This window comes from Equus quagga, chromosome 5, assembly GCF_021613505.1.
Source record: "Equus quagga isolate Etosha38 chromosome 5, UCLA_HA_Equagga_1.0, whole genome shotgun sequence".
In the NCBI taxonomy this organism is placed as follows: domain Eukaryota; kingdom Metazoa; phylum Chordata; class Mammalia; order Perissodactyla; family Equidae; genus Equus; species Equus quagga.
The window spans coordinates 123,095,905-123,106,227 of record NC_060271.1 but is presented as its reverse complement, the minus strand read 5'-3'; the positions used below and the strand labels follow the sequence as shown (position 1 = coordinate 123,106,227).

Here is a 10,323-nt window from a genome sequence, read left to right as displayed (position 1 = left end):
ACCAGGCAGAGAGGAAGAAGGAAAAAGTGAGTGGGCCCAATGGGGCAGGACCTTGTTTGCTGGGAAACCAACCCAAGAGATCTTCGTATGAGAACTGGTGAGCGCGCCCTGCCCTCACCCAGGGTGCCTGACAAGGGTCGGGAGCGCAGGACGGGAAAGGCAGGTTTCCCGCAGGCCTGGGGCTCTGGAGCAGCTGGGCCAGACCAAGAATTTCCGGCAGAGCAGGCCCGTTTGCTGCGGCCACCCGCCCACCGGGGCTGTCACTCACAGAGTAGCAGCAACTCTTCACAGCCCTTAGACAAGACACTCCCCCGTGACTCCTCATCCCCCACTTGCTTAGTCACTGATGTGTCAAAACGGAGGAAACTACCTTCTCCCAAAGACGTGGAGGAAAGAAGGACGGGACTGTTGGATCCAGAGTTCTCCCACCATCCTTCTCTGGTCTTACTCCACCCTAGCGATCACAGCTTCTCCAGATGGGCCATGCACTGTCCCTGTGAGGAGTGGCGGCAACACAGCCCACGTCCACTCAAGGGAATGCGGGAATCCTGTAAGCCCCAGCCATCGAAAGACAGAGTCTTGGGATCCCTCATAGAAAGGGATGAATGACACAGAAGTGGCTGCTTGGGGCCATTTGAGGCCTGGTTTACCCAGAAGAGTCCATCAGAGACCGCCCTAGTGTTTGGCCTTAGAGAGCCCCCCATGGCCGCCTCCCCAGACGCAGGGCCCAGCAGGGGCTGAAGGCCACGTTCCCACGCCGCTCCTGCTGGAGCCAGGCCAGGCCTCAGTCAGCGCCTTTCACGGCCGCCCGGCTCAGAGCCCTGAGCACCGCAGGGTCTGGTCTGAGGGGAATCAGCCAGTTCCAATTACCTGCGGAGAGGGCTCCCACAATCAATGCCTCTTTATTTCCTGAAAAGCCACATGCTCAGGGCAACAGCCGGGATAGACCTGCAGTCTCTTCCCATCCAGGCAACTCCCTGGGGCTCCTGTGAAGATGCAGAGGTGCCTCCTACCCACCTGCCCTGATGAACCAAATCTCGAGTCCTTGACCGTGACCCCTGGGGGGTGGGCTTGGGGGAGGGAGATTTGAACTACCTGGGGACCTGAATTTGTGCATTCCTTCAACAGATACAAGTATGCTTGAATGTCCACCACCTTCCGGGCACTGTGTTGGCGTGGGACATGGCAGCGAACGAGACAAACCCTGCAGAGCCCTGGGGATCTCACATGAGCAAGTGAGTTGTCCGGTCCCATTTTCCACCCTGTCAATGAGAGGGCTGGACAGAGCAGTGAGTGCTTCTTGGTCACTGTGTCCTGGCCTCTGCTGGAGACTGGACTAGGACGGGCCTGAATGCTGGGGCTGATTAAAAGAGATCCTAAATAGCTCAAGCCATCTGACTGTCACAGGGGCTGTGCCCTTGTGGCCATTGAGCCACTCACAGGCAACCACGGCCAGGCAGGAGAGGTCACAGCAGTCAGGATTAGACCCAAAATTGCAGATGAGGACATTCCAGGGCTCCTGCTCTAGCCCCTTAAGAGACTGCCTTGCTGGAAGAAGCTCGCAGTCAAAGATGAGCGGATCTCCAGGCCGTGGCCCTCCCACCATGGACCTCTCATCTGCCACGGCCAGGTTAGGACTTGCCTTCTGGCCTCCCATCCGCCATGGTCATGGGGGCAGGCATGGAGAGCTTGAGCACCTTGGAAGTGTCTAGATGAAGCTTTCCAACAGGAAACCTAAGCAAGGTCTCAGCCAGTGGGCGAAGGCAGCCGGTCAAGGCTCTCCTACTAGGTGGGATCAGGCGAGGCCAACTCAAAGAAGAGCTTCCATGGCCTCCAGGAGACACTGCCAGTGTCCTGGAGACTGGGCATCCCAGCCTCCTGGCTGCCCACCACACCCCACCTTGCCTGCCCTGGCCCTTATCATTCCACAGGAGGCTCCTGGGGAGCTGAGCCCCTCCACATCCAAGTGGAGGGACAAGGGTGAGCCAAGGGGGCACAGGATTAGGAGGGGCAAGGTCTCCCAGAGAGTAGGACTAAGGCTGTCAGGGTGGAGTCAAGGCCAGATGTGCTCTGCCAGGAGGGACCTGGTCCAGGCCAGCTCAGGGAAGGCCTCCAGAAGCCTGCACTGGGCCTCTAGGGGGTTTGAGCCCAGCAGCGATGGAGCCCTGACCTCTGGGTGCAGGCACCCATCAGACCCTGGGCAAATCACTGAGCTTTCCAGAGCCTGAAAATCAAGTGAGGCAGGGAGATAAGACCCTTTACTGCATCAGCCAGTAAATGACAGGCCTCATGGAGCACCTCACCTCCAGGGAGCAGGCTGCCACCTCAGGTCCTCCTACAGCACAGGGGTGGAGAACACACAGCTGAATGCTGGGGGCTCCTCCAGGTGGGCAGTGAGATCCTCGGACACCACCTTGCTGGAAAGCGTGGGACAGGGGGCAGGGAGCACCCAGGACACCAGGCAGCCTGGGCAGAGATCTCAGGGCTGCTTCTTGCCTTCTGTGTGACATGGGCAACTTCCTTCAGTTTATCCGTAAAATGGGCCAATAATGCCTGTCCTTCTCTGAGGCTCTGGGAGGAACTGTCGCTCCTGTTGTTGCTGTTATTATTATTTGGGCCCAGCAGTCAACTGCTCTGTAACATGCACAGTCACAATCAGGATAACATATCCATGGTCACTGTTAGGGGCTAAACTCTGTCCCCCAAAATTCATACATTGAAGCCCTAACCCCCAGTACCTCAGCCTCTGACTGGATTTGGAGACAGGGCCTTTAAGGAAGTGATTAAGGTTAAATGAGGTCGTATGGGTGGCCCTGATACCATTTGACTGATGCCCTTAGAGAAAGAGGGAGAGACACTAGGAAAGGCCATGTGCGCACACAGTGAGAAGGCAGCCATCTGCAAGCCAAGGAGAGAGGCCTCAGGAGAAACTAAACCTTGGACTTCCAGCCTCCAGAACTGTCAGCAAATAAATTTGTGTCATTTAAGCTCCCCAGTCTGTGGTGTTCTGTTACGGTGGCCCTAGGACCCTATCACAGTTACTAAGGAGGTCACTGGGCTCAACCATAGGCCGCCTTGCTTGTCCCGGAAGCTCCTCTCAAGGCCTCCTCACGGGGGGTATTTCCTTGGACCTAGGATCTGCTGGGCAGGGGCATACCCTTCTCCCAGCCCTCACATTTGGGGTAGGGTCACCCTCACCATCTGCTGGAGCGTGGCTCTGTCCTGGCCAGCCCCAGACAGGCCGTCAGCCCTCTCAAGCGTCCCTGGCACTCAGGGCCTCTCTTTGGTTGGCAGCCTGGCAGCTGTGGCCTGCGCCTGCCCGGCAGGGCCTTGTCAGCCCCTCAGCAGGAGCCCGGAGCTGGGTGTGGGCACCCCTCATCTGCACCGCTGCTGGGCCCTCAGCCCTCTTGGCTTTATTCTTTCTTCTAGCTCCCGGCCAGATTGAGAACCCTTCAGGAGGGCTCAGTTAATATTCCCTGAGGTTGGCCTCTCAGACTTCTTCCAGAAATCCAACTATGGTTCCCATTCCTCATCTAGCTGACCAGAGTGTTCAGGAGACTCCTGGAGACAAAGGAGAGGTGGGAACAGAGAGAGGAGCAGGAGGAAGGGCATGATGGCTCATGTGCCCTCAGGCCTGGACCCCCTGGAGGAAGTCTCCGTCAGCACTCCTCCCAGCCCATCCCAGAACTACGAGCCCTGCTGGAAATGGCAACACCTTTGCGCATGACCCCTGACCAGCCATTCTGAGGTGGCCATTCTGCTCAGAGGGCCCTCAGCCAGAGGTCAGGAGCCTCACCACTGCTGGTGAGGAGCTGAGGACTGTGTGCCAGAGGCTGCTCATGGCACTGAGGGGTCAGGACCAGGAGGTCATGAGAGAAGGCAGTCAAGCTGGTGCCCGCCATGGTGTCCAGAACCAAACTGACACCAGGCTTTTTTGTACCAACTCAAGGAAAGAACAGGCTTGTTTTCTTTTCTCAGCCCCCAAGGACTTTCTCTGCCCTCCCCTCCCAGGAGGAACTTCTGTGAACCTGGAGACCTCCTGGCTCTGCCCAAGCTGGTCTTGATTATCCAGCTACACTGCAGGGAAGAGAGGAGAGAGGGGCTGGTCAGTCCAGCCAGGTCGAAGGCAAGGGTTCCCTTCCCTTGGACAGATGGGCGCCTTGATGTGTCCACTCATTCATTTGTTCAGTAAGGATTGACGAAGCATCTTCTGTGCCAGCCGCTGTGCTAGGCTCTGGTGAGGGTAGGTGAGAAAGCTGTGGAAAGGACCTGTTGTTTGTGCAAGGACAGATGACTAACATGAAGGATGAAGGAGCCCTTTCTCTGGGGGCAAGTGGGCACCTGACAGCGAAGGAGAGACACACATAGGCACCCTAATAAAACTCCTCTGAGAGCTCTTTGTGGCAGGGCTGGGTCCCGGGGCAGCCTGTTTGTCAGGGCCAGGATCCAGCCCCACACTGTGTTTCCTTTGTGTTCACGGGTCCACCATGTGGGGGTGGTTACTCTATGGCATGCTGGAGGGGGCATGTGAGGAGGGTGGGGCCCGCAAGGATGAGCCTTCCCTCCATCCCACCCCCAGGTAGTTCCCCCAGCCACGGAAAGAGCTGATGTTCCTTGAGTGCTGGACGCGCCCAGGGGTGGCAGTGGAGGGACAGTCTTCTCTGTTGGTGAGGCCAGGATCAGCAGGCACAGGCAGAAGTGTGGGTGTCTGCGCCTGGAAGGCAGGGAAGCCCTGGCCTAGGGTCTGAGTTGCCATGTTATCATTGGACATTTCATCCTCTTGGTCAGGCCCAAGTTCTGGGTTGCCCAAAGGCCATGTGTCTTAACCATCTGCCTCCTGTACACCTGTACCTGTGTGGTTGAATATGGCTGGAGAGAAACACACATGAGGCTGACGGATCTCACCCAACTAACAGAATTCTCAAATGGGCACCCAACATGGCATTCGCCTATATGTCCCTGGCATTTTCACTCTACCTTCTTCACTGTCTTCTAATGCCACTTGTCCCTCAGCTGATCATTTTGTTGATCATATTACATTGAGAAAATAGAAAATATTGGAAAGAATCCCTTCACTTTCCCACCACCAAAACTATAACCGTTTGCATGTGTACCCATCTGCCTGCCGCCATCCCAATTCCTATCTAAAGTTCTGGGTCCCAGCCTTCTTGCCTTCCCAAGACCTTTGCTCATGAAAGTATCTTATTATCTTCCCTTCTTTAGCATAATTTCCCCCTCTCTACAGGATCTTTCCCATGGGCATACATAAATGCTCTAGGAGCTCCCGTCTCTTTAAAAACAAAAATCAAAACAAAAACAAACAAAAAACTTGCCCCTTGATGCCCTCCCCCTGCAGCAGCTACCCCTCTGATTATTGGCTCTCCAACCCAGTGAAACTTCAAGAAGCGCTCTCTACCTGCCGCTCTCACTCCTCCACTCCCATTCTCTCCATGTCCACCCCGCTGGGCTTCCTTTACCACCACTCCACTAAAACTGCTCTTGTCAAGGTCTCCAGCAACCTTCACATTAAGGAAGCCAGTGGTCACTTCTCTGCCAACCTGTTGCACCTATCAGCAGTGCTGGGGTGGTTGGCTATGTCTCCCCTCTTGTCTTCAGCAAAAAACCCTTCCCCCTTTCTCTCAATCTCTCTCTCTCTCTCTCTCTGCCCGTCTCAGGCTCCTCTCTTGGTTTCAGTCAACCTCTAAATGTCGTCTGTGTCAGAGCCTGGTCACAGACCTTCTGCTATTCTCCAGACACTCTGCCTAGATGATCTAATCAAGGTTTTAAAACCACTGGTGTGTTGATGCCTCCTACGCTTGCATCTTCAACTCTGACCTCTCCACTGAGCTATGGGCTCCTGTCTACTTGTCATCTCCATTTGCATACCTATCAGGCATTTCAAAATTAACATAGGCAAAACAAAAATTTGATTTCTGTCCCCACCCCAGTCTGGTCTTTTTTCATCTTGATAACTGGAACCAGCACACACTCTGTCTCTCCAGACTGGAAGGCACCCTGGATTCCCCCGTTTCTCTTCCTAGCCACATGGCATTCATCACCAAGTCCTGTAAACTCAATTCGTGGGATTCATCTCCAAGTCCTGTAAACCCCACTCAGCACATCCTTTCTCCTCCACCTCCATTACTGCCTTGTCTCACTCACATGACTGTTGGAGCCTCCTCTGGTCCCCTACGGTCCGCTCTAACCACACAGCCAGAGCAAGCCTCGAAGCTTTTAAATAAGATAATGTCCCCCCTATTGTTACTTGCATAAAACCTAGGTTCCTTGCTATGGCCTGCAATTCCATACAAAAGAGGGCCCCTACCTGCCTCTCCGACTCAGCTGTCCCCACTCCTCCTGTGCATCAGCCTTCATCCTGTTGCTAAACTTGGGGAGTGGGCACAGTGCCACCTTAGGGAGAGCTCTTCAGCTCTTCCCTCTGCTTAGAATACGCTGTCCCAGGGCTTTGCCTGTCTCAGCTCAAACATCACCTCCTTGAAGAGGCATCTCTGAGCCCCGGCTCTCTGGGCCACATCCCCCTGATTGTTTGATTTCGAGCACGTATCATCGTGGAAATGACCGGTTCTGAGTGTTGGTTTCCTTGCTTGTTGGTTGTCTCCCCCACTGGACTGAGGTGGAAGCTCCACGAGAGCAGAGGTCTTTTCTATCACGGTCTCTGCCAGATCTCCTGTGTCTAGGACAGTGCCTGGTGCATTAGCGGTGTTCAATAAATAGCTGTTGAATAAATGAACAAATGGAGACCAGGCAACAGGGATAAAACTAAAACAGGATCTGACGTGATCCCAGCCCCTGGGGGCTCATATATGGATCGATGGAGACAAATTGGCATTTATAATGCAATGTGATAAGCACATCCACAAGTGCCAGGATGGGTGCTGTGGAGCCCCTTGGAAGGGCACCTACCAGAGCGTGTGCGAGCGTGTGCAGGGACAGGCTTCCTGGGGAGGTCACGTCCAAGTTGAGACTTAACGGACAGTAGGCAGGTGCAGAGGAGGCGGCCATCTCAGCTCAGGCGGGGACACCTGACCATACAAAGAGCCAGAGGGCGTGAGAGCATAGTGAGGGCGTTCTGAAAACCGCACCCGCAGACCATCTGGCCTGCCCGAGGGCAGAAGGGCTCGCCTCCTTCCTCCCTGGGTTGTTTGGAGGAGGAGAGGCCATCGTCTAGATCCAGAGCATTCATTCCTTCGTTCATTCCTTTGACACTAACCACTGGGCTCTGAATACATGCTAGGACCTGTGCTGGGCGCTGGGGAGGCAGCAGTGAAGAGGCTCAGGCCTCTGTGGTCTAAGAGTCAAAGCCGAGCTATGAAGGTCAAGGAAGCCTCAGCCCAAGGCCACACTGTGAGACCTGAAGCAGACACACTCCTGCCAGCCCTGCAGGGACTTGTCTCTGAATGGATCTTGCTGCCTGTCTTTCTGTTCACACGCTGACACACTTGCTCACCACACACGCAGGCATGCACATCATCTCTGCTCTGGTCACATGCACACACCCACACCTGACCTCCTGACCTCGCACAGGCACCTCCGTCCTCACACACTCACCCTCCCACCCGAGGCAGTGACCCCAGTGTGCAGATGCTCACAGCCTGCACAAGGTACTCCTGCCCTCTGGAAGCTCCCGTGCTGCTTGGGAGGACCATGTAGGTTCCAGAAACACACCCTCCCCAAAACATTTATAACGTTACAGACAAACCAGTACAGGGTGTAAACTGCACTATATGTACCATATGATGGAGTAATTCAAGCAGGCTTCTTGGAAGAGGAGAACTTGAGCTAGTTCTTGAAGAAAGTCATGGAATAGTGAAAATGAAGAGAAAAGAGTTTGGTTTTTCGTGTGTACATTTTTTTAAGACACTGAATTAATCAGGTTCTTCAGGCTACAGAAAAGATAATGTATTGATTGACTCATGGAACTGAAAAGTCAGCGTTGGTCTGGCTTCAGGCAGTGTTGGATCCAGAGGCTTAGAATGATGTCAACAGGGCTCTGTCTTTCTCTACATATATTACCCAACTGGGTTCTCGCCACACGGAAGGCCAGACTGACCCTAGGAATTCAAGCAGACAGAAACTGTCTTTCCCAAGAGCTCCAGCAGGAAAGGCTTGGAGAACTCTGATTGGTCTCATCTGAGGTCACATGCCCATTTCTGAACCGATCCTCACAGTCAGAGATATGGACTTCGCTGATTGGCTAAGCCTGAGCCATGTACCTACCTCTCTAGGAGGCCAACCCCATCCAAACCACATGGAATGGGTTTCCTGAGGGGAAAAGGGGCTCTGTTATCAGAAGAACAGGGAACAAGTACTAGACAGATAAATCAACAGAAGTCAAGTGCCCCTGCCTTAAACAGCAGCCCCTCCCTGGGTTATAGCGCTCTACATTTTTTAACGCTTCCACATAATTTATCCAGTCTGCTGCTCAGGATCAATCTTGAGCCAGGCATGGTTACCATCCTCGTTTTCCTATAGAGTAAGAGCACTTCCAGACATGGAACTGGATTTTTCTGCTCTATTCTAATAGAAGCCAGAGAATCAACTTGGAGTCCCTTGGGCCAACTTGTCTAGAAGGACAAATGACCTTGGAGCTCCCAGGCAAAGCCTCTCTCAGCAGGGGGAGGTGGGCATGGGAGGTGAGGGATCAGTTCTTGACACACTAAGTTTGAGGAGCCTCTGGGACACCCAAGTGGAACAGCCCAGGAAGGAGATGGGCATGAGACTGGAGCCTCCCCCTGCAATGACCAGACACCTACTGCCACGCCGAGAGCCTCTTTACCTTCTATGCTAAAGTGGCCAGTCAAGGGGCATCTGTTCAGAGGACAGTGGGACCAAAGCTCTGGGCACAGCCAGGATGGGGGTGGGTTGGGGTAGGGGCAGTGCTGTATGCAAGGACATCTGCCTGGGCTTGGCTCCTCCGTGCAAGGGAGAGCTGAGATCAGCCCAGGACCTCCTCAGCCCAGCTCAGAGGACCTTCAGATCACTATCTATCACTGACCACTGAGCACTTCTCTCCTCGGTGCCTCAGCTGCCTCCTCTAACACTCAGCAGGGCTGGGTAAGATGGTCTCCGAAGATGGCCCCCGATGATGCACACCTCCTGGTATTCGTGTCATGATATAGTCCCCTCCCACGCTGAATCTAGGCTGGCCTGTGACACACATTACTCCATAGAATGTGGCAGAAGTGATTCCATGCCAGTTCCAGCCTTAGCTTTTAAGAGAAATGGCAACTTCTACTTCCTCTTTCTTAGAAGCTTCACTTCTGAGATCCCTGAGTCACCGTGTAAGATGTCTGACAACCCTGCTCATGGGACCATGTGAAAAGGCCATGTGGAGAGGAAGAGAGGCCCAGCTGATGACTCAGCATCTTAGTTCAGCCTCCAGATGACTCCAGCCCCAGCCTTTATCTGGATGCACCCACGTGAGAGACCCCGAGCAGACCAGCAGAAGAACCAGCAAGCTGAACCCAGTCCACCCACTGACCCAGGAGAGAGAATAAAATAGTGGTTGTTTCAAAGCCGCTGAGTTTTGGACTGGTTTGTTATGCAGTGACAGATAACGAAAACAGTCTTCCCGTTGAGCTATTGGCTGGTATTCCTGAGTCTCGTACCACCTTCCTCCCAGCCCCCAAGACCTGACATGGTTAAGTCAGGGCTTGGTTAACAAGCAAGTGAATACTCAAGTTAATATCTATACCAAGCAGGCGGGCCAGTTTTTAGTATGGGAAGGGATGCACACATGCTGTCGATTCCAGAACTGAGCTTTCAAAAGACCCAACCCAGTTCCCACAGGGCTGGAGACCAAGGCAGGGGAACTGGCTGGCTCCCCTGCTCCATCTCTGAGTGCTGGCCCAGAGAAGCAGATGGTGAGGCTCAGATGCCATTCAGATGCGCTCGCACGGCTCTGAGATTGAAGGCTGTGGTATGGCGAAACAGGATGGTTGAGCCACCTCCCAGCCTGGCCCACAGGGAAGTAGGCCAACTGAGCATAGCTCTGCCGTCTTGGTCACGCTTAGGTCCCCCTCACATTTCCCACCACCTCAGACCTGATCCCTCTGCTTCATCTGTCCTGGACCAGCTCTTTCTTGACTCCCATCTTTTGCAGGCCCAAATGCCACCCCTGCAACTGTAATCACTTCTCTGCTCTAGGGAATCTTTCCTTCTCTTTCCCCAAGATCTCCAGGATCACAAGATCATAGTCATATGGGGACTGCATTCACTGAAATGTGTCAGGAGTGACTCTTATCCCACTACTAGCCCATGAACTTCTCGAGAGCAAGGACTACAGCTTCATTTTTCCCTCTA

At 54.0% G+C, this 10,323-nt stretch overlaps 1 long non-coding RNA gene across 1 annotated transcript; it reads left to right on the top strand.

Moving 5' to 3' along the window:
- The first annotated feature begins 377 nt into the window (after window positions 1–377).
- LOC124238904 (uncharacterized) lies at window positions 378–9,622 on the top strand. Its single transcript, XR_006888442.1, has 3 exons — window positions 378–550; window positions 1,129–1,235; window positions 9,271–9,622. It is a non-coding gene; the product is annotated as an uncharacterized LOC124238904 (long non-coding RNA).
- Window positions 9,623–10,323: the final 701 nt, after the last annotated feature.